General features: G+C 44.5%; 1 pseudogene; it reads right to left on the bottom strand.

Annotated features, from left to right (window-relative positions):
* Positions 1 to 14,907: 14,907 nt before the first annotated feature.
* Positions 14,908 to 15,037, bottom strand: LOC144508790 (U2 spliceosomal RNA; annotated as a pseudogene).
* Positions 15,038 to 26,226: the final 11,189 nt, after the last annotated feature.

The following is a 26,226-nucleotide window of genomic DNA, read 5'->3' as shown; positions in this document are numbered from 1 at the left end:
AATGATCATGTCCTGCATTTATTCCACCAGAAAACTCGTCTAGGACCTTCTCGCAATATTTTCCAGTCCCTAAACAGGCTTGCCACGAACATGAGTGGAAAATCTCGGCCTTTGTATTTCCACAGATGATTTCTGCTGAGTATTTCCAGCATTTTCTGTTTTTGTTTCAACTTTCCAGCATGTATTTTGATAATTTGTATTGCTGTTGTGTAAGATCTAGGTGTTGAAGTAGATGAATCTCTGAAGGGCAATGACCAGTGTCATAAGTGGATTACAAAGGTAAATGGAATGTGAGGATATATTGCCAAGATGAATAAATACAAAACACAAATTGCTATGTTCTCCTTATATGAAACATTAATTAGGCCTCATTTAGACGGTCTCATTTAGGGCTGGCACAGTGGCACAGCTGCCTCACAGCGCCAGGGACCCAGGTTTGATTCCAGCCTTGGGTGACTGTGTGGCGTTTTCACATTCTCCCCGTGTCCATGTGGGTTTCCTCCGGATGCTTTGGTTTCCTCCCACAGTCCAAAGAAGTGCAGGTTAAGTGGATTGGCCATGCACCCTTAAGATGTGCATGTTAGGGGGATTAGTGGGGTAAATGCATGGGGTTACGGGGATAAGGCGGAGGGATGGGTCTGGGTAGGATACTCTGTCAGAGGGTTTGGTGCAGACTTGATGGGCCAAATGGCCTCCTTCTATACTATAGGGATTCTATGGGGATTCTATAATTGGCCTTGCGAGCTTTGCTTTTTAACTATGCAAAATTGTAGATTTTGAGGAGATTTAATTGATGTCTTTAAAATAATGAAAGCAATGGATTCAGGCCACGTGGATAGGCTATTTGCCTGAGATAGTTTAAGGAGAAGCAGGGATCATGAGTATCAGTCAGTTAAATGTAAACCAAGGTTTAATATCAGGTGGTTTTTCTTTTGAGAGTTGCCACCTCGTGCAGTGAATGCAGATTTGCAGCAAACATTCAACAGCGACTAGGGCTGCATCTCTGTGTACAGGTGGGGGGTTGGGTATTGGGAGGTGTGACTTCTGGAATCTACTTGATCATTTTTCGTGACATGAGAGATTCCTCATTGTTTTACCTTTTCCTGACATTATCCTCTGATCTTTCGTCTCTCCCTGGAGATTACAAAATGGTTGCTGCTAGGGCTTCTGATTTACACTGTGATAGTTTAAGGTAGTCTCAATGGTCCAGCAGGTCTTTTGCTATTCTTCATTCTGTTATGTTTCCTATAAACCATGTTACTAATTATAAATGCAGTGGGTGCATTAAGTAGTCAGGGTTCAGCCAACACTGAACTTTTAATTACAATATGAGATTAGATTTGATTTGATTTGATTTATTGTCACATGTATTGGGATACAGTGAAAAGTATAGTTTCTTGAACGCTATACAGACAAAACATACCTTCTTGAAGTACATAAGAGAAAAGGGTATGGTGTTGCAGTTATAGGTAGGGTGAAGTGAAAGATCAGTTTAATATATGGCAGGACCATTCAAAAGTCTGATGACAGCAGGGAAGAAGCTGTTCTTGATATGTGTTTTCATACTTTTGTATCTTTTTCCCGATGGAAGAAGGTGGAAGAGAGAATGTCCGGAGTTGGGTCCTTAATTATGCTGGCTTCTTTCCCAAGGTAGCAGGAATGTAGATGGAGTCAATGGATGAGAGGCTGGTTTGAGTGATGGACTGGGCTACATTCACAACCCTTTGTAGTTTCTTGCGGTCTGGGTCAGAGCAGGAGTCATACCAAGCTGTGATATATCCGGAAAGGATGCTTTCTGTGGTGCATCTGTAAGAATTGGTGAGAGTCGTAGTGAACATGCTGAATTTCCTTAGCCTTCTGAGAAAGTAGAGGCGTTGGTGGACTCTCTTAACTATAGCATTGGCGTGAAGGGTCCAAGACAGATTGTTGATAATCTGGAATACTTAGAAACTTGAAGCTCTCGACCATGTCCTCCACTGCGTATCCTGAAGTCAATGACTAGCTCTTTTGTTTTACTGACTTTGAGGGAGAGATTATTGTCATCGCACCATTTCACCAAATTCTCTATTTCTTTCCTGTACTCCGTCTCATCATTGTTTGATATCCGACTCACTACAGTAGAGTCGTCAGCAAACTTGAAAATGGAGGCGAAGCAGAATTTGGCCACACGGAATTTAGCCACATGGGTCTGAGGAAATAAATTGGGAGCAGGAGTAGGCCAGTTCCAATGGCCGATGTCTATTCCCTGTATTATCAGATGTTGAAAGTGATTCTGGGATGGCACTTTCATGTGACGTCATCATATAGGGGAAGAGATGGATATTGCGTCACCTCTATAGTCTGGGAATACTCATACAGTCATCTTACCTGCTCTGTTGCATCGAGAACATTTTGTTTTACTCCAGCCTGGCCTGGCTATTGCCCTTTTCTGAGCATAACAGTGTGAAGGCTTGGGGTTTGAAATATGGCTGAGTTACCCTTGGCATTATAAAGAGCAACATTACGGGCACAGAAAGCTGACAAATAAAATGTAAATTGGGGGAAGAGTCCATAATGAAGATGAAGCACCTGAACAGCACTCTGGGCCGCACAACGCCAGTACAAACAATTGAATCTTCTCACTTTTGCCTCCTCATTATCCTTGCCTCATCTGACTGGAGGCTCCATTTGTCTCCAGGGAGTACTTTTGAAGTGTAACCACTGTTATAATGTAGGCAATGTGACATCTAATATTCATAAAGTGAGGTTCTGTAAATAATAATGAAGCAAATAATCAAATTGTTCTTTTTACATGATGGTTGAGGGATAACTGTTGACACTGAGGGAACTCACTGACTCTTAAAACCATGCCATTGGATATTTTATGCTCACCTGAGAAGGCAAATGGGGCATCAGTCCAGCATATCTGAAAGACAGTATCATCAACAGAGTAGAGTTCTTTCAGTATTGCCATTGCACTGAAGTTCCAGCTTATATTATGTACTGGTCTCTAGAATGGGCCTAAATCTATGAACCTCTGACTCCAAACTGAAAATACCACTACAGAGCAAAGGCTGACACCTGAATTGCCATTCTGAGATGAGGATCTGTCATATAACCAGTCCCTCAAGAGTTTTTATGCAGCACACAATGGGCTGAGAGCAAATCACCTTCAATTTCACTGCAGGCTTGTAGAATCGATTTACACTGGCTCTCCCCAACAAGTTCTGACTTCTCCAGTCCAAGGCCAATTGTAGTTTAGTTTAGCATCATAACATGATTAGTGTTACAAAATTTCCTGCAAGGGGAATGAAGATTTTCAGCTCCAAACTTATTTTACAGTGGGAGCAGGGTTCTGCAGTTAATTTGCAACCCCCAGCTAATGACGGTGTTTAGGAGTCAGATTATTTTTCTGCCTCTTTTTACATTCCTACATCAGCATCACTGCAGCTTTAAAGTCTCCTCTGAGCCCGTATTCCAGAATAATTGCTCTGATGGTGCATTAGATTGCAGATTATATGACTTTAGGACAGAAACATATACGGAATATACAGGTGTTTTATAAACAGAGCCAGCAGTGCAGGAAATAGATGAATGATCTCATCTGTTCCCCCCAGGGTAAGTCATCCTTCAGCTCCCTCCACTATCAAACTCAGCATGGCAGCATGTGCTCAAAGGGCTACTCTCTTCACAGATATGCAGAGTCGTCGGTCTAAGGGTATGATTCTTGTTCAGGGCATTTCAATTGGTGGATATGCAAGAGGTCCTGAGTTCAAATCCCGGATGAGCCCTTCAATTGCTTCCTTTTAAAAAGGGGCAGCACAGTGGCACAGTGGTTAGCACTGCTGCCTCACAGCTCCAGCAACCTGGGTTCAATTTCCGGCTTGGGTCACTGTCTGTATGGCGTTTGCACGTTCTCCCCGTTTCTGCGTGGGTTTCCTTCGGGTGCTCCTGTTTAGAACATAGAACATAGAAAGCCACAGCACAAACAGGCCCTACCTAGAGGTAGGGATATGATGCGCTGATCATATCCCTACCTCTAGGCCTATCTATAGCCCTCAATCCCATTAAATCCCATGTACTCATCCAGAAGTCTCTTAAAAGACCCCAACGAGTTTGCCTCCACCACCACCGACGTCAGCCGATTCCACTCACCCACCACCCTCTGAGTGAAAAACTTACCCCTGACATCTCCTCTGTACCTACCCCCCAGCACCTTAAACCTGTGTCCTCTCGTAGCAACCATTTCAGCCCTTGGAAATAGCCTCTGAGAGTCTACCCTATCCAGACCTCTCAACATCTTGTAAACCTCTATCAGGTCACCTCTCATCCTTCGTCTCTCCAGGGAGAAGAGACCAAGCTCCCTCAACCTATCCTCATAAGGCATGCCCCCCAATCCAGGCAACATCCTTGTAAATCTCCTCTGCACCCTTTCAATGGCTTCAACATCTTTCCTGTAATGAGGTGACCAGAACTGCGCGCAGTACTCCAAGTGGGGTCTAACCAGGGTCCTATAAAGCTGCAGCATTATCTCCCGACTCCTAAACTCAATCCCTCGATTAATGAAGGCTAGTACGCCGTACGCCTTCTTGACCGCATCCTCCACCTGCGAGGCCGATTTAAGAGTCCTATGGACCCGGACCCCAAGGTCCTTCTGATCCTCTACACTGCTAAGAATGGTACCCTTCATATTATACTGCTGCTTCATCCCATTGGATCTGCCAAAATGGATCACCACACACTTATCCGGGTTGAAGTCCATCTGCCACTTCTCCGCCCAGTCTTGCATTCTATCTATGTCTCGCTGCAACTTCTGACATCCCTCCAAACTATCCACAACACCACCTACCTTGGTGTCGTCAGCAAACTTACCAACCCATCCCTCCACTTCCTCATCCAGGTCATTTATGAAAATGACAAACAGCAAGGGTCCCAGAACAGATCCCTGGGGCACTCCACTGGTCACTGACCTCCATGCAGAGAAAGACCCCTCCACAGCCACTCTCTGCCTTCTGCAGGCAAGCCAGTTCTGGATCCACAAGGCAACAGCCCCTTGGATCCCATGCCCTCTCACTTTCTCAAGAAGTCTTGCATGGGGGACCTTATCGAACGCCTTGCTGAAGTCCATATAGACCACATCCACCGCTCTTCCTTCGTCAATGTGTTTGGTCACATTTTCAAAGAACTCAACCAGGCTCGTAAGGCACGACCTGCCCTTGACAAAGCCGTGCTGACTACTTTTGATCATACTAAACTTCTCTAGATGATCATAAATCCTGTCTCTCAGGATCCTCTCCATCAACTTACCAACCACTGAGGTTAGACTCACCGGTCGGTAATTTCCCGGGCTGTCCCTGTTCCCTTTCTTGAATATAGGGACCACATCTGCAATCCTCCAATCCTCCGGAACCTCTCCCGTCTCCATCGACGATGCAAAGATCATCGCCAAAGGCTCCGCAATCTCCTCCCTCGCCTCCCACAGTAACCTGGGGTACATCCCATCCGGTCCCGGCGACTTACCAACCTTGATGCCATTCAATAGTTCCAACACATCCTCTTTCTTTATGTCCACATGCTCGATCCTTTCTGTCCACCGCAAACCAGCAGTACAACCACCCAGATCCCTTTCCACCGTGAATACCGAGGTAAAGTATTCATTAAGCACCTCCGCCATTTCTAACGGTTCCGCACAAACTTTTCCCCCTTCACCTTTTAAGGGTCCTATGCCTTCACATCTCATCCTTTTACTCTTGACATATTTGTAGAAAGCCTTGGGATTCTCCTTAATCTTACCCGCCAAGGTCTTCTCATGACCCCTTCTCGCTCTCCTAATTTCCTTCTTAAGCTCCTTCCTACATCCCGTATACTCCTCTAAATCCTTAACACCTCCTAGCTCTCTGAACCTTCTGTACGCCTCTCTTTTCTTATTCACCAGGTTCATCACAACCTTCGTGCACCACGGTTCCCGTACCCTACCAACACCCCCCTGTCTCATCGGAACGTTGTCATGCAGAGCTCCAGACAAACATTCCTTGAAAATCCTCCACTTTCCTTCGGTACTTTTCCCCAAGAATGCCTCCTTCCAATTTACCCGAATAATTTCCTCCCTGATGACACTGTATTTCCTCCCACACTCCAAAAATGTGCGGGTTAGGTGCATTGGCCATGCTAAATTGCCACTTAGTGTCGTGGGATACATAGGTTAGAGGGATTAGTGGGGTAAATATGTGGGGTCAGGGCTTAGGTGGGATTGTTGTCGGTGCAAACTCGATGGGCCGAATGGCCTCTTTTTGCACTGTAGGCTTTTTATGATTCTATGATCTCGCACATCAATTAGCAACACATCAACATATGACACATGTCATCAATCATTCTGTCACGGACACTTTCACACCACCACTATCCCAGCCGAGATTCTGCTGAGCAGCTGTTTAATGAGCATTCCTGATATGCAAGTGAATGCAAATGGGATCCACACTACCAGACAGTGGGAAAACTAACCCAGTATTGAGATAACATGTTCTTACACCGCTGGGTTTCCAACCTTTTGGCTCCTGTTAGATCCTCCACACCCACCCGGCACGGCGGGGGGGGGGGCGGAAACGGGAGAATTCCGCCCTGTTCTCCAGATCACCCAGATGAGAAACAGTCACGTTCTCTGAAGGCTGTTGAGCAAGATGATTCTGGAGCAGACAATTGTTCACAATATTAAATGCTCCTAATATTCTTTACAACTGATGTTAATTCATCAACCTCATTCAACGATGACAGAATGTATTTAAAAATAAAGCTAGTCAATTGGTGCTGCCACAAACTCTCCTTGAGAGCGTGACTCTTAGTCCTATTGTCGTCGTAATGGAAATAAAAGCCTGAACATTACTTTGTGATTTTATTGTGCAAATGCTTAATGCATTCATATCAGTTTCATTGTTCTCTGTTGCAATGCCAGCATCATTATATTTTTTTAAGGAGATTAATGCTCTCTTTAAGATTAACTGAAAGCATGTTAAGAATCGCATAATAATATTAGACAATTATTTCTAAGTTCAAAAGAGGCAAAGTCAAACATTGGAGGAACAGATTAAAATCCTAGAACAGTTTGTGCTGAAAATTCTTCTGTAGTTGATATTGGTTGGTTGAACTCCTGTTAGGACTCTGAACAGGTTCCATTGTGGACTTGCAATTTCTTTTAATTTGCACATTCTAAACTCAGAATTTGTAGGTGATCGCTTATTAATTTTGATTTCAAATATTATCAATTCAGTTTGATTGAATATAGATGATATTCAAGCTGTACAATACTTCATTACTGTGGATCTGATCTTTTTTGTGTTACAATTGTGAGTCAATTCTAAATAATTAAGAAAAAGTACAAATCTTACCATGATGGTAATATGGCAATCACACTGAATTCTGTATTCGCATAATCATCCCTAGCTCCAGCCACAAATATGGGCCCATGTGACCCTCCCTCATTGGGAGGGAGGGGGGGTGGTCCTCTGATGTCTGGTGGGGAGGAGAGAGGAGAGCCACGATGACGGCAGAGGGGGAGATGGGAGAGCCCCAATGACTATGAGTTGGGGAGAAGGGAGAGCCTGGATGCCCCGATGACCAGGCGCGGGGGGAGGGGGTGCCTGGATGAGTGGTGGAGGTGTGCCCTGATGTTGGCATTGTGGTGACGTTGGGGGAATTGCCTTGATGCTTGGTGTGAGTGGGTGGGGGAGTGGTGGTGTTGAGGGGGCCTTATATGCAACTTTGAGATCAGGGCCACCTTTAAAAATGCGCCCTAATCTCAGAATCCCGGTTTTGCCAGCGTGTTTAGGCACCCTCCCTCTGTTCCTCCACAGTTGGCAGTGTGATCCTCTCCAGCAGAATTGTACACTGCCATTTTATCCGGCGAGTAAAGGCATCTGTGAAGCTGGTGAATTTCGGAGAGGTTTTCTCACCTGATCTTTCATTCTCTGCAATTTGGGGAAAATTTTGTGCCTCAAGTTTTTACACATGGAGTTTTTGTTTAAACCGGACAATTCTAAAAGTGACTAATGCGACGAAAGAAAAAGAAAACCTAAAATAAAGATCTGAAGCTATTGAACAGTGACTGCATCCAGCTGCAAAGCTGATTGGTCTTGAAGTGGATGTGCTAATTGGGAGGAAATTGGCCAATTTTTCCAGTTTGTAGCTTATTGCCTTAGGTTAATATTACTGTGTGTCTGGAAAGAGCTGGTGCCAGTTTGAAGGTTGTCTCTTATTGTTACTGGTTGTAACAGATCTGTGCTGTGGATCCTTACCACTAAGTGCAGCAGTTAGACTTTTGTTGGCTATTGGTCAGCCTGGGCCTCCTTGTATCATGTAAAATTGCAAAATTTGTTTGGGATGCTTCCAGATAACCATTTTGCTATAACAATTATGGAAATACATCATGGAATGCATTTGCCTCAGTTGGTACTTTCACAACTCTGGGTATAAGGGGCACCTGTGTAATGCTGATATCTAGTGTTGATTAGGGCATTCAAAGCCCCAGAAAAAAGGGCAAATTATGTGCTATTAAAGTCAGTCAGGCTGTCACGTATCATATCTGTAGCACCAAATTCATTGTCATAATCTCTGGTCGTGATGATAACATAGAAAATACATATAGCAAACTATTCTCTTGTCAATTGCACCCCTGCACACCATTAAACATCAATGTCATGCATAGAACTTATGTGCTCTCATACTTACCATGATGAGTACATTTTTTATAGAAAGAAGTGTGTCTTTATTACCCATTTGAGTGTGAATCCCAATTAAATAATTCAGCAGAAGTATTTTTGGAGTTTAGAAATACGGAACGTTATTTATTCTTACAAATCCCAAATTAAATGCACCTTCAGCCACATGTATTCGCTCACTCACAAAGATTAGATACAGGTAAATGCCATGCACTTTTACAGATTACAGTTATCATAGTCTCTGGTTTATGATCTCTGGTTTCCCATGTGGTAAGTCTTTAATCTTTTGAATGGATTCAATGGCTTAAAGTTGGAGAGAGGATCTTATAAAGTGAGGGGTTCCCAGCAGGTTGTGAGATTTCTTGTCATCTCATAGCCAGGAGATTGGTTCTCAGCTGAACTTTAAACTGGAACAGGTTACATATCCTGACTGCCTGATGTCTCCCAGCATGTTTCTGAGTCTGGGTTGCAGAGTGGCTGAACTAGTATTTCAAACAGCTTTCGTAGAACTGCTCTTCACTGACCTTTCAAACAGACAAAAAAAACATGGCTTGTCTCCATGTGGACTTTCACAAGTTCAAGTTCTTTTTCAGGCTGTGCTCCAGCCTAAATGTTTTTGCATAAACCTACACCAGCATATTTTTTGTGTAAATCCAGGAAATGTGCACCAACTGATCTTGGATGGTGGTGCAACCGTGCAACCTAATGGTTCCGGAAGATGCAAAAAAAGTGAGAAAATGTGTGAAGAGTGCAGTTTTGGTATAAAAATGTTCTCAACCTTCGAAAACAATAGTGCAAAGAAATAACACCTTGCTTCTCCATAACGGTATTGGAGGTAAAATAGAAAATGGTGGAAAATCTCAGCAGGTCTGGCAGCATCTGTGGAGAGAATTAACGTTTCGAATCCGTTTGACTCTTCTTCAGATTTCCAGCATTGCAGTATTTTGCTTTTCTCGTTCAACAACAATTTGATTTTTATAGGGCATTTAACCTAGCAAAATGTCCCAAGGCAATGACAGAAAGTGGTATCAGGAAAGGTCAGAGAGTCAGAGAGGCATAGAGGTTTAAAGCATGGAAACAGCCCTTCGGCCTAATTTGTCCATGCCACCCCTTTTTTAACCGCTACGCTAGTCCCAATTGCCCACGTTTGGCTCATATCCCTCCATTCTCATCTTACCCATGTAACTGTCTAAACGGGTTTCTAAAAGACAAAATTGTACCTGCCTCCTCTACTATTACTTCTGGTAGCTTGTTCCAGACGCACACCACCCTCTGTATGAAAAAAAAGTGCCCCACTGGATCCTTTTGTATCTCTTCCCTCTCACCTTAAACCTATGCCCTTTAGTTTTAGCCTTGGGAAAAGATATTGACTATCTAGCTGATCTATGCCCCTCGTTATTTTATAGACCTCTATAAGATCACCCCTAAGCCTCCTACGCTCCAGAGAAAAAAGTCCCTGTCTATCCTGCCTCTCCTTATAACTCAAACCATCAGGTCCCGGTAACATCCTAGTGAATCTTTTCTGCACTCTTTCTACTTTAATAATATCCTTTCTGTAATAGGGTGACCAGAACTGTACACAGTATTCCAAGTGTGGCCTTACCAATGTCTTGTACAACTTCAACAAGATGTGCCAACTCCTGTATTCAATGTTCTGACCAATGAAACCAAGCATGCCAAATGCCTTCTTCACCACTCTTTCCACCTGAGACTCCACTTTCAAGGAACTATGAACCTGTACCCCTAGATCTCTTTGTTCTATAACTCTCCCCAGTGTCCTACCATTAACTGAGTAAGTCCTGCCCTGGTTCGATTGACCAAAATGCATCATTTCGCATTTATCTAAATTAAACTCCATCTGCCATTCATCAGCCCACTGGCCCAATTGATCAAGACCCCGTTGCAATCCTAGATAACCTTCTTCACTGTCCACAATGCCATCAATCTTGGTGTCATCTGCAAACTTACTAACCATGCCTCCTATATTCTGATCCAAATCATTAATATAGATGACAAATAACAGTGGACCTAGCACCGATCCCTGAGGCACACCACTGGTCACAGGCCTCCAGTTTGAAAAGCAACCCTCTACAACCACCCTCTGTCTTCTGTCAAGAAGCCAATTTTGTATCCATTTGGCTACCTCACCCTGGATCCTGTGAGATTTAACCTTATGCAACAACCTACCATGCAGTACCTTGTCAAAGGCCTCACTAAAGTCCATGTAGACAACATCAACTGCACTGCCCTCATCTGCCTTCTTGGTTACCCCTTCAAAAAACTCAGTCAAATTTGTGAGACATGAATTTCCACTCACAAAGCCATGCTGAGTGTCCCTAATCAGTCCTTGTGTCTCTAAATGCCTGTTGATCCTGTCTCTCAAAATACCTTCTAACAACTTACCCACTACAGATGTGAGGCTCACCGGCCTGTAGTTCCCAGGCTTTTCCCTGCAGCCCTTCTTAAACAAAGACACAATATTTGCCACCCTCCAATCTTCAGGCACCTCACCTGTGACAATCGATGATTCAAATATCTCTGCTAGGGGACCCGCAATTTCCTCCTTAGCCTCCCACAGTGTCCTGGGGTACACTTCATCAAGTCCCGGTGATTTATCTACCTTGATGTGCTTTAAGACTTCCAGCACCTCCTTCTCTGTTATATGTACACTCATCAAGGCATCACTATTTATTTCCCCAATTTCCTTAACATCCGTGCTTTTCTCAACAGTGAATAGTGATGAGGAATATTAATTTAGGATCTCACCCATCTCTTGTGGATCCGCACATAGATGACCTTGTTGATCCTGAAGAGGTCCTACTCTCTCCTTGGTTACTCTTTTGCTCTTTATGTATTTGTAGAAGATCTTTGGATTCTCCTTTGCCTTATCTGCCAAAGCAATCTCGTGTCCCCTTTTTGCCTCCTGATTTTCCTCTTAACTCTACTCCTACACCCTCTATACTCTTCAAGCACCCACTTGATCCAAGCTGCCTATGCATGTCATGTTCCTCCTTCTTCTTCTTGACCAGGGCCTCAATATCCAGAGTCATCCAGTGTTCCCTACTTCTACCAACCTTGCCCTTCACTCTAAGCTTACCCTGCTTACACTGAATCCTGGTTAACACACTTTTGAAAGCCTCCCACTCATCAGAAGTCCATTTGCCTTCTCACAGACTCCCCCAATTAACTGTTGAAGGTTCCTGCCTGATGCCATCAAAATTGGCCTTGCTCTAATTTAGAATTTTAACTTTTGGGCCAGACCTATCATTCTCCATAGCTATCTTAAAACTAATGGAATTATGGTCACTGGTTCCAAAGTGATCCCTCACTAACACTTCTGTCACCTGCCCTTCCTTATTTCCCAAGAGAAGGTCAAGTTTTGCCCCCTCTCTAGTCGGGCCATCCACATACTGAATGAGAAATTCCTCCCGAATACACTCAACAAATTTCTCTCCATCCTCTAATACTATGGCTGTCCCAGTCAATGTTGGGAAAGTTAAAATCCCCTACCATTACCAGCCTATTTTTCTTGGAGCTATCTGTAATCTCCTCACATATTTGCTCTTCAATTTCCCGCCGACTATTTGGGGGCCTATAGTACAACCCTATCAAAGTGATTTCCCCCTTCTTATTTCTCAGTTCAACCCAAAGACTCAGTGGGTGGACCCTCAGATATATCCCCTCTCAGTATTGCCGTGATGTCTTCCTTAATCAAAAGTGCAAATCCTCCTCCTCTCTTAGCTCCTCTTCTATCATTCCTATAGTATCTGTACCCTGGAACATTGAGCTGCTGGTCTTGTCCTTCTTGTGCTGCTGATCAGACATCAGAGGGACGTTTTTTACACAGAGGGTGGTGGGGGCCTGGAATGCGCTGCCAAGTAGGGTGGTGGAGGCAGGCACGCTGACATCGTTTAAGACTTACCTGGATAGTCACATGAGCAGCCTGGGAATGGAGGGATACAAACGATTGGTCTAGTTGGACCAAGGAGCGGCACAGGCTTGGAGGGCCGAAGGGCCTGTTTCCTGTGCTGTACTGTTCTTTGTTCTTTGTTCTTTGTTCTTAGCCATGTTTCAGTAATTGCTATAATATCCCAGTCCCAAGTACCCATCCATGCCCTTAGTTCATCTGCCTTGCCCGTCAGGCCTCTTGCATTGAAATAAATGTAGTTTAATCTGGACTTCCCTTGCTCTCTGTCTTGCTTTTGCCAGATCTGTCTAGTACAAGGATTACTGACACTGCCTTTACTATTTAATGTACTCTCTTTAACTCCTATGCTGTCCTCAACCTTCTCTTCTATCTCCCTAATGCTTTGGATCCCACCCCACTGCCAAACTAGTTTAAACCCTCCTGAGTGGCTCTAGCAAATCTACCTGCCAGGATATTAGTCCCCCTCCAGTTCAGCTGTAACCCATCCCTCTTGAACAGGTCAGCCCTTCCTCAGAAGAGATCCTAATGATCTAAAAATCTATATCCCTGCCCTTTGCACTAGCTCTCAAGCCATGCATTCATCTGCCTAATCTTCTTATTCCTACTCTCACCAGCACGTGGCACCGGTAGTAGTCCAGCAATTACTACCTTCGAGGTCCTGCACTTTAGCCTTCTGCCTAACTCTGTATATTCACACTTCAGGACCTCATCCCTTTTCCTACCTATGTCGTTGGTACCAATATGTACAACGTCTTCTGACTGCTTACCCTTCCCCTTAAGAATGTCCCACAGCTGCTCAGAGACATTCTTGACCCTGGCACCAGGGAGGCAACACACCATCCTGGAGTCTCGATTGCGGCCACAGAAACGCCTGTCTGTGCCTCTAACTAGTGCGTCCCCTATTACTTCTGCTCGCTTGCTCTTTGCCCGACCCTGTTCTACAGCAGAACCAGGTGTGATGCCACAGGTCTGGCTGCTGCTGGTATCTCCCCCTGACAGGCTATCGCCCTCAACAGTGTCCAAAGCGGTATACCTGTTTGAAAGGGGAATAGCCACAGGAGACTCCTGCACTACCTGCCTGCCTCTCCTGGCAGTCACCCATCTACCTGACTGAACCTGTGGTGCGACAATCTCCCTGTAACTAGTGTCTATCACACTCTTTGCCCTCTGTATGCTCCACAGTTTGTCCATCTGCTGCTCCAACCGAACAATGCAGTCTGTGAGGAGCTGCAACTGGACACATCTCCTGCAGATAAAGTTGTCAGGGAGACTAGATTGCTCCCTAATTTCCCACATCTGGCAGGAGGAGCATACCACTGTCCTAATTGTCACACTGCCCTTATACAGGTAAAAGGATAAAAGAATCTCAACTCACCATTCCCCTGGTTGTGGTCCTCCCAGTGACTTTTTTTTGTTTTATATTCAATTCAATCCAATCAAAGTCCAATTCAAAGTCTCAGCAAGTGAGACATTCCAGATCCAAGCTGACAAGATAGGCTCACCACTTCCTGTCTTGGGCTCGATCTACATGATCCAAGCTGATGAAGGGGCAACGTTCAGAAAGCTCGTGCTACTAAATAAATATATTGGACTTTAACCTGGTGTTGTGAGAGTACTTACCAAGCTGATCGGAGCAGGCATTACACCTTCTCCAAGGCTTGATCGCATTTGGATCTTAACCAAAAGGCCGAGCTGCCGCTTTACAAAATTGCTTCAAATGAAGCCTCAGTGTAACCTCATGACTTCAATCAAATGCAGGATGCCAGTGACTTTTTTTTTGTTTTTATTCCAATTCAATCTAATCAAGTCCAATTCAGAGTCTCAACAAGTTGAGACATTCCCAATCCAAGCTGACAAGACAGGGCTCTCACCTCCTGTCTTGGGCTTGATCTACATGATCCAAGCTGATTGGAGTAGGCATTGCTCCTCCTCCTCCAAGGTTTGATCTCATTTGCATCTTAGCCAAAAGGCCAAGATGCTGCTTTTAAAAATTGCTTCAAATGAAGCTAAAATGTAACCTAATGACTTCGACCAAGCACAGCATGTTGATACTACACTTGATCTTAGCCAAGAAGCGATGGTTTTTTTTTGGGTTTTTTAAAACTTTTCCAATTCAATCGAATCAAATCCAATTCAGAGTCTCAACAAGTTGAGACATTTCAGATCCAGGCTGACAAGACAGGACGGGAGACCAAAACCACCCTGTCCTGGGCTGATCTACATGAGTCAAGCTGATTGGAGAAGGGGGAGGATCCTCCTCCAAGACTTGAGCTCATTTGCATCCTAGCCAAAAGGCCGAGATGCCGCTTTTAAAAATTGCTTCATATGAAACATATGAAGCCTCAGCGCAACCCAATGACCTCAACCAAGTGCAGATCCGATACTACACTTGATCTTAGCCAAAAGGCCAAGAAGCGATGGTTAGAGGAAGAAGTAGGGAGGGAAACACTGAAGTAGTTTTGAGGTTTAAATATCCCTTTACAACAGCTCCTCCACAAACCACCTTCTGGTAGCAGTGACTGCACCTATGCAAATCTTACCTGAAACAGCCAATCAGCATTGCTGCCCTGCTGCCCTCACCTGGACGCTTGCCTTCACATGAAGACGGAAGGTGACCAAAAGCCAGGTCAAAGAAGTAGGTTTTAAATGCTGATGGTCTAAGAATGAACAATATTGTTGAGTGTATTAAAATTATACATTTAAAATAAATACTTCAATTTCTGACCTCCTCTGGTGCTAAAATGAAGAAATTAATTCAACAACTCTGTTGAGTGTTTATCGTCCCCTACCAACATTGCAATTAAAATTTCTTGTCGCTCTTAATAAGCAGGCATCGAGGCACCCATGATTATTCACTGAGTAAACACATAAGATAGTATGGTACTGTGGTGTATGTAAATATGCAATAATTAACATACCTCACTCCACATGGTCTCCTAACAGAAGACCAATCTACAGCGCAATATTGAGTTCCTAAATGTAACTGTAACTGTGTGCTTTGATAGCAATGAGAAACTTCTCCAATAGCAATTAGCAAATCCATTTCAGATCTGGCTTTGTGGCAACTGGAAATATTGACCTCTTCTCCCATTTTCAAAGCTAAACTCTGAAGAGATTGAAATTCTCACACCACCAGTTAGTGTAGTTGTGTTAAAATGTAACCATTGTCTTTTGGATTTGTTACTACCATAAAACTAAAAGATAATATGAGCTCAGTTTAGTTATTTGAAGGTAGTTAAAATACCTTTTAGAATTACAGTATAAAAGAATGCTTCAATGAGAATTAATCCTCTATTGGACTGACTTACAGTTGCACTGAAATATATAGCAAACCAGGGGCGGCACGGTGGCACAGTGGTTAGCATTGCTGCTTCACAGCTCCAGGGACCTGGGTTCGATTCCCGGCTTGGGTCACTGTCTGTGTAGAGTTTGCACATTCTCCCCGTGTCTGCGTGGGTATCCTCCGGGTGCTCCAGTTTCCTCCCACAGTCCAAAGATGTGCGGGCGAGGTTGATTGGCCATGCTAAAATTGCCCTTAGTGTCCTGAGATGCGCAGGTTAGAGGGATTAGTGGGTAAATATGTAGGGATATGGGGGTAGGATATGGGTGGGATTGTGGTTGGTGCAGACTCGATGGGCCGAATGGCCTCTTTCTGTGCTGTGGGGTTTCTATGATTTCTATTTCTATGATTTCTATATGAAAATACTTCAAAGCACTCCAGACAACTTAATGGTTCTAATAGGCAGTTGTTACTTAATAAAGGACTTATACACCTTTCACAAAAGATATATTGAGCTTATTTCTCGACTTTGCGTGCTGTTTGCCCATTGCACAGATAATTGTAAAGTGTAGTGGTAGCCACTTGGCCTGTGTTCTGGCTTGTGCCCTCTGCAACTGCTGACAATATCCCATGTGCAGGCACAATGTTTGTGCCAATAAATAAAGGCCAAGTAAATGTAAATGTGCCTGCTGAATTGCTTGAAGAGTTGGCACCCTAGTGGTGGGTAAGGACACATTGCAGATATGATTGGCAATCTTTGACTCAGTAGGCTTTGGAACGATGAAAGCCTTTGCATGGGCAATGGAACAGTGGGGTGTTCTCTATCTGTCATACAGTTAAGTTAACAGGCTAATAATCAGCTTGGGAATCCTTCCACCATTTCCCCCACCATCCCCCAAAGGGAAGAAAAGTGTGTGTATGTTTGTGAAGATATGCTAAAAAAAAGTACAGCTAAGCAGGTCCAAAAAAATTCATTGACCAAAAATGCTATCAAGGTGAGTGATAAATACACCTCAAATGGAGATAACTATTTAATCAACCTGTAGAATTAGAAGCTCCCTGTCCTGAAAGTCCCAGATGACAATTATGACATGCCTTGAAGGAAAAGAGCACAAGAAAGTGAAACTCTCATCACCAAAACCAGCCCCTAAAGAGAAGGGTTTGTAAATAGTGAATGGAGGAGCATGGATTCTTTCTTCTCCTTGTCTCAATAACTGCATAAAAACTTAAGAAAAAAATACAGGAGTGGACCATTTGGCCCCTCAAATCCGCACTACCATTCAATATGATCATGGCCGATCTGCTACCTCAATTCCCTTTCCTACCCACTTCTAAGAGATGAGAAACTACCAATCTCAGTCTTGAATGTACTCCACAACATCCAGAACTCTTTGTGATAGACAATTCCAATGATTCACAATCATTTGAATGAAAATATTTGTCCTCATCTAAATCCTAAACAATCAACCACTTATCCTAAGAAGAGGAGTGGCTCCATGTTCTAGATTCCACAGCTGAGGGAAACAACCTCTGAGTGTCACCAGAGTCCTATAGAATTGTAGCCAGACTTCCTTATTCATGTAATCCCTTTACAATAAAGACCAACATTTAATTTTCCTTCATAATTGCTCACATTAACATTCTCTGTTTCTTGTATGAGCAACCTAAGTCCTTCTGAACATTAACATGTAAAACTTTCACTCCTTTCTAAAATATATTCTGTTTTTCTATTCTTAAGACCAAAGTGAATAACGTCACATTTCCCCACTTGCTTAAACTGTCTATATCTCTTTACAGGTTCTTTGTATCCTCCTCAGAGCTTACACTTCTACCTATCTTTGTCTTGTCAGCAAAATTAGATAAATTGTTCTTGTCTCTTTATCTAAATCATTAATAGAGATCATAAATAATTAAGTTTTCAGAGCCAATCCTTATGACAGTTCACTACTTATAGTCTGTCAATTAACTTGAAAATGGCCCATTTATCCCCAATCTCTTCATCCTATCCATTAACTAGTCCTTGATTCATGCTAATATATTATCACCAATCCCATGAGACCTTATCATGTGTCACCTTTCATGTGGCACCTTATCAAATGTCTTTTGGAAATCCAAGTACATTAGATTTGCTGGTTCCCTTTTAACTAATTACACCCTCAGAAAACTCTAACAAATTTGTCAAACACAACTTCCTTTTCGGAAAACCATGTTGACTTTGTCAGATCAGACTATGATTTTCTAAAAGCATTGTTAAGACTTCCTTAATAATACATTCCAGCATTTTTCCAATGACAGATGTCAGGCTCCTTAGTCTGTAGTTCCCTATTTTCACTTTCTGTCCTTTCTTGAATAGCAGTATCACATTTGCTAACAGGGACCATTCTCAAATTTAGAGAATTCTGGAAAATCGCAGGTCGATCTTGATGATAATGCTACTTGTATTACCCACAAATGTAGTTGCAGTGCCTGTGCCAACAAAAAACAACAATCTCTCAGACAGCTGCTTGCATCAAAGATGGTGCAGATCTAACAAAGGCAGAGGAGGGAAGGAGCTTTAATTTGACATTTTACATGGTACAAGAACTACTTGCTCTTGTTCATTTCAGTAGATGCTCCTCTCACTTTGCTTTCTGTAATAATGTATTGTCACATTACATATTGCAATGTATTTCAGAACAAAGGAACATATCTTTGTTAAACAGGAAATTATCTCTTGTGCAGAAGAAGAGGATCCATTGACTTAAATCTACATAATCAAGCAGTGTATAATTCACTGGTTTGTTTCAAGTTATTAAAGCTGGATATGTTAATGGTTCTGGAGTTTGAAGCCCTTTTGATTTTCCCAACAAGTTGAAGGTCTTACAGCGGAGTGTCGAAGAAATTAAGTTTCAATCAACCAACTGAAATCCAGTGAATAAAACTGCCATGTTTGGACAAACAAAATAAAGAGGCGGGGTTTTCCACCCGCTCCCGTGGCGTGTTTTACAGCAGCGGAGGCACATCTCCCTTGGCCAGTGGCAGAATTTTCTGTTCCCTCCGCTGTCGATGGGGTTTCCCGTTGTCTGCACTCCCACCATTGAGAAACCCACAGCGGGGATCGCCACCACCGGGATCAGGATCTTCCGGTCCTGACAGCGGGAACGACTGGCAAATTCCAGTCGTAGTTTTATTTGTGATTGGAAAGGGTCATGCAAGGTGGGGCGATGGAGAGGTTGTGAAGGGAGCAGGCCGATGGCAGATAGGAGAGCTGCAGTCAGTGAGTGATGTCACAGCACGCAGGCATAAACCCCATGCTTGGGTTTATGGGATGGGTTGATGGATGCACAGCAACGATATCAGAGGTGCAAGAAATCATGCTTGTGCCAGTGGACTCAATGTGAGCTGACTGCGTATACATGACTGCATTCTGGCACCTAGCCAATCAGCATCAGGAGTTATCATGAAAATCAGAACCCATGCATTCACTATCTCCGCAGTTATCTCTTTTAGAATCCTAGAATATAGGCCATTAGGTCCTGGGGATTTGTCAGACTTCAGTCCCTTCTGTTTCTCCAATATTTTTTCTCTGCTGCAATTAATTATCTTAAGTTCTTCACTCTTATCAGCTCCTTGGTTACCCGCTATTTTTGGCATCTAATTTGTGTTTTCTAGTGCAAAGGCAGACACAAAAATGTTTGTTAAATCCCTCTGTCATTTTCTTATTTCCCATAATGATTTCCCTTGCCTCTGCCTCTAAGGGACCAATATTTACTTTAGCTACGCCCCTCTGCATATACTTGTGAAAGCTCTTCCAATCTGTTTTTATATTCCTGGTGAGTTTACTCATGTTCTACTTCCTCCTTTTTCTCAACTTTTTGGTCACCCTTTGCTGGTTTCTAAAATAAGAACATAAATACATAAGAACCAGGAGCAGGAGTAGGCCATCCAGTCCTTCGAGCCTGCTCCACCATTCAATAAGATCATGGCTGATCTTTTCATAGACTCAGCTCCACTTACCCGCCCGCTCACCATAACCCTTAATTCCTTTACTGTTCAAAAATGTATCTATCCTTGTCTTAAAAACATTCAATGAGGTAGCCTCAACTGCTTCACTGGGCAGGGAATTCCACAGATTCACAACACTTTGTGTGAAGAAGTTCCTCCTCAACTCAGTCCTAAATCTGCTCCCCCTTATTTTGAGGTCATGCCCCCTAGTTCTAGTTTCACCTGCCAGTGGAAACAACTTCCCTGCTTCTATCTTATCTATTCCCTTCATAATCTTATATGTTTCTATAAGATCTCCCCTCACTCCTCTGAATTCCATTGAGTATAGCCCCAGTCTATGCAATCTCTCCTCATATGCCAACCATCTCAACTCTGGAATCAACATAATGAATTTCCTCTGTACCCCCTCCAGTGCCAGTATATCCTTTCTCAATTAAGGAGACCAAAACTGTACACAGTACTCCAAGTGTGGCGTCACCAGCACCTTAGTCAGCTGCAACATAACCTCCCTGATTTTAAACTCTATCCCTCTAACAATGAAGGACAAAATTCCATTTGCCATCTTAATTACCTGCTGCACCAGCAAACCAACTTTTTGTGATTCATGCACAAGGGCACCCAGGTCCCTCTGCACAGCAACATGCTGCAATTTTTTCCATTTAAATAATAGTCTATTTTGCTGTTATTCCTACCAATCTGGATGACCTCACATTTACCATCTACCAGACCTTTGCCCACTCACTTAGACTATCTACATCCCATTGCAGACTTTCAGCATCCTCTGCACATTTTGCTCTTCCACTCATCTTAGTGTCATCTGCAAATTTTGACACACTACAGTTGGTCCCCAACTCCAAATCATCTATATAAATTGTAAAAAATGGCAGTCCCAACACTAATCCCTGAGGCACACCACTAGTTACTGATCGCCAACCAGAAAAACACCCATTTACTCCCACTCTTGTTTTCTGTTAGTTAACCAATCCTCTACCCATGCTAATACATTACTCGTAACACCATGCACCTTTATCTTATGCAGCAGCCTTTGGTGTGGCATCTTGTTAAATGCCTTCTGGAAATCCAGATACACCACATCTACAGGTTCCTCATTGTCCACCATGCACATAATGTTCTCAAAGAATTCCACCAAGTTAGTCAAAAATGACCTGCCCTTCATGAACCCATGCTGCGTCTTCCCAATGGGACAACTAATATGCAGATATCTCGTTATTTCTTCCTTGATGATAGATTCAAGCATTTTCCCGACTACAGAAGTTAAGCTAACCGGCCTATAATTACCCGCCTTTTGTCTACCTCCTTTTTTAAACAGTGGTGTCACGTTTGCTGTTTTCCAATCTGTGCGAACCACCCCAGACTCCAGCGAATTTTGGTAAATTACCACTAGTGCATTTGCTATTTCTCCCGCCATCTCTTTTAGTACCCTAGGATGCATTCCATCAGGATCAGGAGACTTGTCTACCTTTAGCCCCATTAGCTTGCCCAACACTTGCTCTTTAGTGATAATGATAGTTTCTAGGTCCTCACCTGCCATAACCTTCTTGTCGTCAATTTTTGTCATGTTATTTGTATCTTCCACTTGTTCAATGCCTCAGCCATTTCCTCATTTCCAGTTATTACATCCTCTTTCTCATCCTCTAAACTCCTCATTACTAAATCCTCATGCTAAAATCCTCATTTAGCATTACCTAAAATGCTCCCAATCGCTAGGCTTACTAATGTTCTTTGTAACATTATATGCATCTTATAATCTAATGCTAGTGTTCATCCTGCTTCCTGATATTCTGAGCCAAGATCCTTTCTCATTACTGTCTTTCTGTCATCTTTTATTATCATGGTTATTCCTTTTCAATTCGGTCTTTTTTTAAAAAAATGTTGTATACCCTAGAATAAATAAATATTTGCCAAACCTTAGTCACCTTATAACCATGTCTCTGAAATGGTGATTATATCTAAACCATTTATTTTTTGTGCTGTTCATCTATCTAACTAAACTGTTCCATGCATTCAGAGAAAAATCCTTTCATTTTATTTGTATTACTATTATCCTTTGTGTAAGCCTTATTCACTGATGCACTTTAGTTAAACACTTTGTCCCTTCCTGTCTCACCTGCTCCTCTTTACCCAAAACACAATGCTGTTCTATTGCCCTGGCTTTTCTCTTCAGATTTATAAATCTCCCTTTACCTGCCACCACCTCACACGTTCTAGTTTAGAGTCTGTTACATATCCCTCGATATGCAATTCGTCAAGACACTGGGTGGAATTTTCTCAAAATTTGGGTTAAAAACACTGCGCCTGTGGCCTGAACCGTCTGATTTGCCCACCCCGGGATCATCTGAGCAGTTCCATCATGTAAATAGCTCCAAAGTACTTGCTCACAGTGAAGCCAGGAGGATGGCAGCGAGTAAGCCTTCTCCCTGTTTCACGGAGGGGGCCCTCTCCCATCTGTTTGAGGCTGCAAAGGAGAGAAGGGCAACAATCTACTCTCAGGCTGGCTGGAGACACTCCAGCAAGATCAGAAGCCCTGTCTGGGAGACGGTGGCAGCACTAGTGAATGCCAGCATCCTCCACAAGATGACCAGGGGACGGGGTGGGCGGGGGGCGGGGTGGGGGGGGCGGTGGGATGTGGGGGGCGGTGGGATGTGGGGGTGCAACTCCGCAAGAGGATGAACGACCTATTCTGTTCTGCCAGGCTAAGTGCTCCCTATATTGCCTCTACACTCCACTTGGCTATCACCCATCAGGATGTAACCTCGACCCCTCATGCTGCCAACTCACAGGGTTCCGGCTCCCGGCCTCCCACACACTTCCTCACTCCCCTGGGACTCCATTCCTCATAACTGCTCCCTGCTCATGCGCGTGCCCACAAATACCAGGTTTCATTGACACCTGACCCGCCGGGCAGCCAGTTAACAAGATCCCCTTGGTGTTCCTGTAGGGTAAACTTGTTCACAACTATCGCAGGCGAGCGAAGGTAGGTGTTGGGATGCCGAAGCCGAAGATCCTGACTGCTTTTGAGGAGAGAGCCCTGGAGCATGGGAGAGGAGCAGAAGTGGGCCTGTACTGAGAGCGAGGTGGGCCTGTGCTGAAGGCAAAGTGGGCCTGCGAGAGGAAAGTGATGATCCTCTGCACGCTTTCACCCAAATGACCAATTTCAAGTGAGTTCTGTGTATTCATTGCCCTGGCCATGTACTAATACCATGTTCCTTTCCTGAAGGGAACATCACCTGATCAGCCTGGCATGTCCACCAGCAGGCTGCTACCACCGACCCTCGACACAATCTCGGAGGACATGTCGGGGGAGGACAGTGAAGAAGCATCATAGCTATCACCCGCACCATCCACCAGTGCAGAGACACACCTCGGTGGGCGATCTTAGCATGCAGTCTTCTGGGTTATTATCTGCTTCTGATGCACATCAGCTGCAGGCTGGGACGTCCCAGGCATTGGGCAGTCGGAGGTCTGTTGAATCTCAGGACCCAACCAGGTGCCATGACTCTGGAGACATTCATCCCTCAGCTGATTGAGATGCAAAGGCAGAGCTGGGAATACCAGGAGGGTTGTCGGCGACACTCCTGCAACTGCAAGGCTGAATGGAGATGTTGCTGGCAATGCGAGTTGCTCAGGCCAACACTGCAAGGGTGGGGTCCACAATAGAAAGCCTGGGGCTCAAACGCAGATCCACGGTGGGAGATGTCTGAAGCATACCTCAGTCCCTGAGGACCATGGCTGAGAGCTTCATAATGCAGATTGTGCTGGGCCTCCAGGACTGGCAGCACCAGATGGCGCTGCGGCTTCTGGATCTCCCTCCAGCTGCCCCTCCATCCCATGGAGTAACTCGGTGGCCCACAAGCACCCAGAGGAGGGATATCCGCTGGAGCACAGTCCAGGGCCTTCCATGCAGGACACCCTCCAACCAATCTGAATCCCCCTTAACTGAGACCGGTGCAACTCAGGTACACCGGGCAGTACAGGGTAGCACAACAACAGTGGTGCACCCGAAAGTAGGCCACAGCCCTCTAGGTCTCGGCTCTCCAGAGGATGCCCACTAAGGGAGCAAGGTGCCTGATGTGCATCCTGGGGACCCACCTAGACATATTGGAAGGGTATGGAAGACTAAGGAATTGTCGGGTACAGGGTGGCAATGGGTGAAGTTAGGCACCAATGGTTGAGGGACATTGCCACTTGTAAGTCTTCGACATATTACTGTTGCTCTCCACTTTAATGCCTCAGAATCTTTAACCCTCCTCCCAATGGCATAGTGCTTCTCCCCATCAGAACCCAATTGTTTCATGTGGCCTCCATGCCACGACACAGTTAGGCCCTCTCAGTGCGAATGTTTCACTCACAGTGATAGGACTGAGGCATAATGCAGTGAAACCTAGACCCTTGCCGCTAATCCCCCTCTAGAATCGTATGACAGAGGAATGTAGCGCAGAACCTCACTCAGACATGAATTGAGGAGCCAGAATGCTGGCAACAGACAAATAGGACTCAGACATAAGCAGTATCTCTGATGAGAATCACAGAACATTCCTCTGGTCTGTCAGAGCAGAAGCATCTGCATTGAATGGCCCACAGGCACTCAAGGACACCCCAACCCCAGCACTCTGGTGATAGAGATCATGGCCACCGTCAGATCCTGGTCAAGACGTCCTGGGGGTCACAGTGTAGGCCAGAGAGCTAGTCTCCATCCATGAAGCGGAAGCCAATGAACGAGTTTCTAGCCCTCGTGCCTATGTGCACTCTTGGCCCCGCCTGCCACAGACTGCATACTCACAGCACGGAAATCAGAATTGAACAGTATTGAAAATAGAGTTACACAGCACAGGCAGCAGACTCCAAGACCACCAACACCAATGACGACCCCATCCCCCACAAGTAAAGCCTTCTGCCCCCGGCAACCGACCTCGTCTTTCTCTCAAACCCCCAACCCCTGACTCCCCCTAAACCTCTGCCCCCTCACTCCCGCTCCCCCAAGCTCTGTCCCTTGGACTTCCTGATGCTCAGTGGTGAGTGTGGTATTCAACTCCTACCTTCCTCTTAAGAACATAACATAAGAAATAGGAGCAGGAGTAGGCCATCTAGCCCCTCGAGCCTGCCCCGCCATTCAATAAGATCATGGCTGATCTGAAGTGGATCAGTTCCACTTACCCGCCTGATCCCCATAACCCCTAATTCCCTTACCGATCAGGAATCCATCTATCCGTGATTTAAACATATTCAACGAGGTAGCCTCCACCACTTCAGTGGGCAGAGAATTCCAGAGATTCACCACCCTCTGAGAGAAGAAGTTCCTCCTCAACTCTGTCCTAACCAGACCCCCCTTTATTTTGTGGCTGTGCCCTCTAGTTCTAGTTTCCTTTCTAAGTGGAAAAAATCTCTCCATCTCTACCCTATCCAGCCCCTTCATTATCTTATAGGTCTCTATAAGATCCCCCTCAGCCTTCTAAATTCCAACAAATACAAACCCAATCTGCTCAGTCTCTCCTCATAGTCAACACCCCTCATCTCTGGTATCAACCTAGTGAACCTTCTCTGCACTCCCTCCAAGGCCAATATATCCGTCCGCAAATAAGGGGACCAATACTGCACACAGTATTCCAGCTGCGGCCTCACCAATGCCCTGTACAGATGCAGCAAGACATCCCTGCTTTTATATTCTATCCCCCTTGCGATATAGGCCAACATCCCATTTGCCTTCTTGATCACCTGTTGCACCTGCAGACTGGGTTTTTGCGTCTCATGCACAAGGACCCCCAGGTCCCTCTGCACAGCAGCATGTTGTAATTTCTTTCCATTTAGATAATAATCCAATTTGCTATTATTTCTTCCAAAGTGAATAACCTCGCATTTGTTAACGTTATACTCCATCTGCCAGATCCTCGCCCATTCATTCAGCCTGTCCAAATCTCTCTGCAGACCTTCTACGCCCTCCACACGATTCACTTTTCCACTTATCTTTGTGTCGTCTTGGAGGTCACAGCGCCTGGTTCTTGTTTTTGAAAAAACAGTGATTTGTGCCAGTTTAACATCGCAGTTGGTAGGTGGGAAGATTCGACGAGGTTGAAGATGCAACGTCAACCACACGAAGTAGATGCTAATGCATTCAAATTCAGTAAATCAGGTTTGCACCTTTTCTGAGTGTGAATCTGAATACATTATCGGGGAGGGTCCGGAAAGATTGTGATCAGAAATCTCACTGGCACAAATCCCATTTTTGGCTCCTCGCAATATTTAGCTGACATGACGGGATTTGTGCCCGCGGCTAACACGACTGCTAAATCCCCGCCACTTGGTCCAGCCTGGTTTAAATGAAGCCC

The sequence above is a fragment of the Mustelus asterias genome, chromosome 20 (assembly GCF_964213995.1).
Source record: "Mustelus asterias chromosome 20, sMusAst1.hap1.1, whole genome shotgun sequence".
In the NCBI taxonomy this organism is placed as follows: Eukaryota; Metazoa; Chordata; class Chondrichthyes; order Carcharhiniformes; family Triakidae; genus Mustelus; species Mustelus asterias.
The sequence above is the reverse complement of the archived record's forward strand: the minus strand, read 5'-3'. Positions and strand labels throughout refer to the sequence as shown.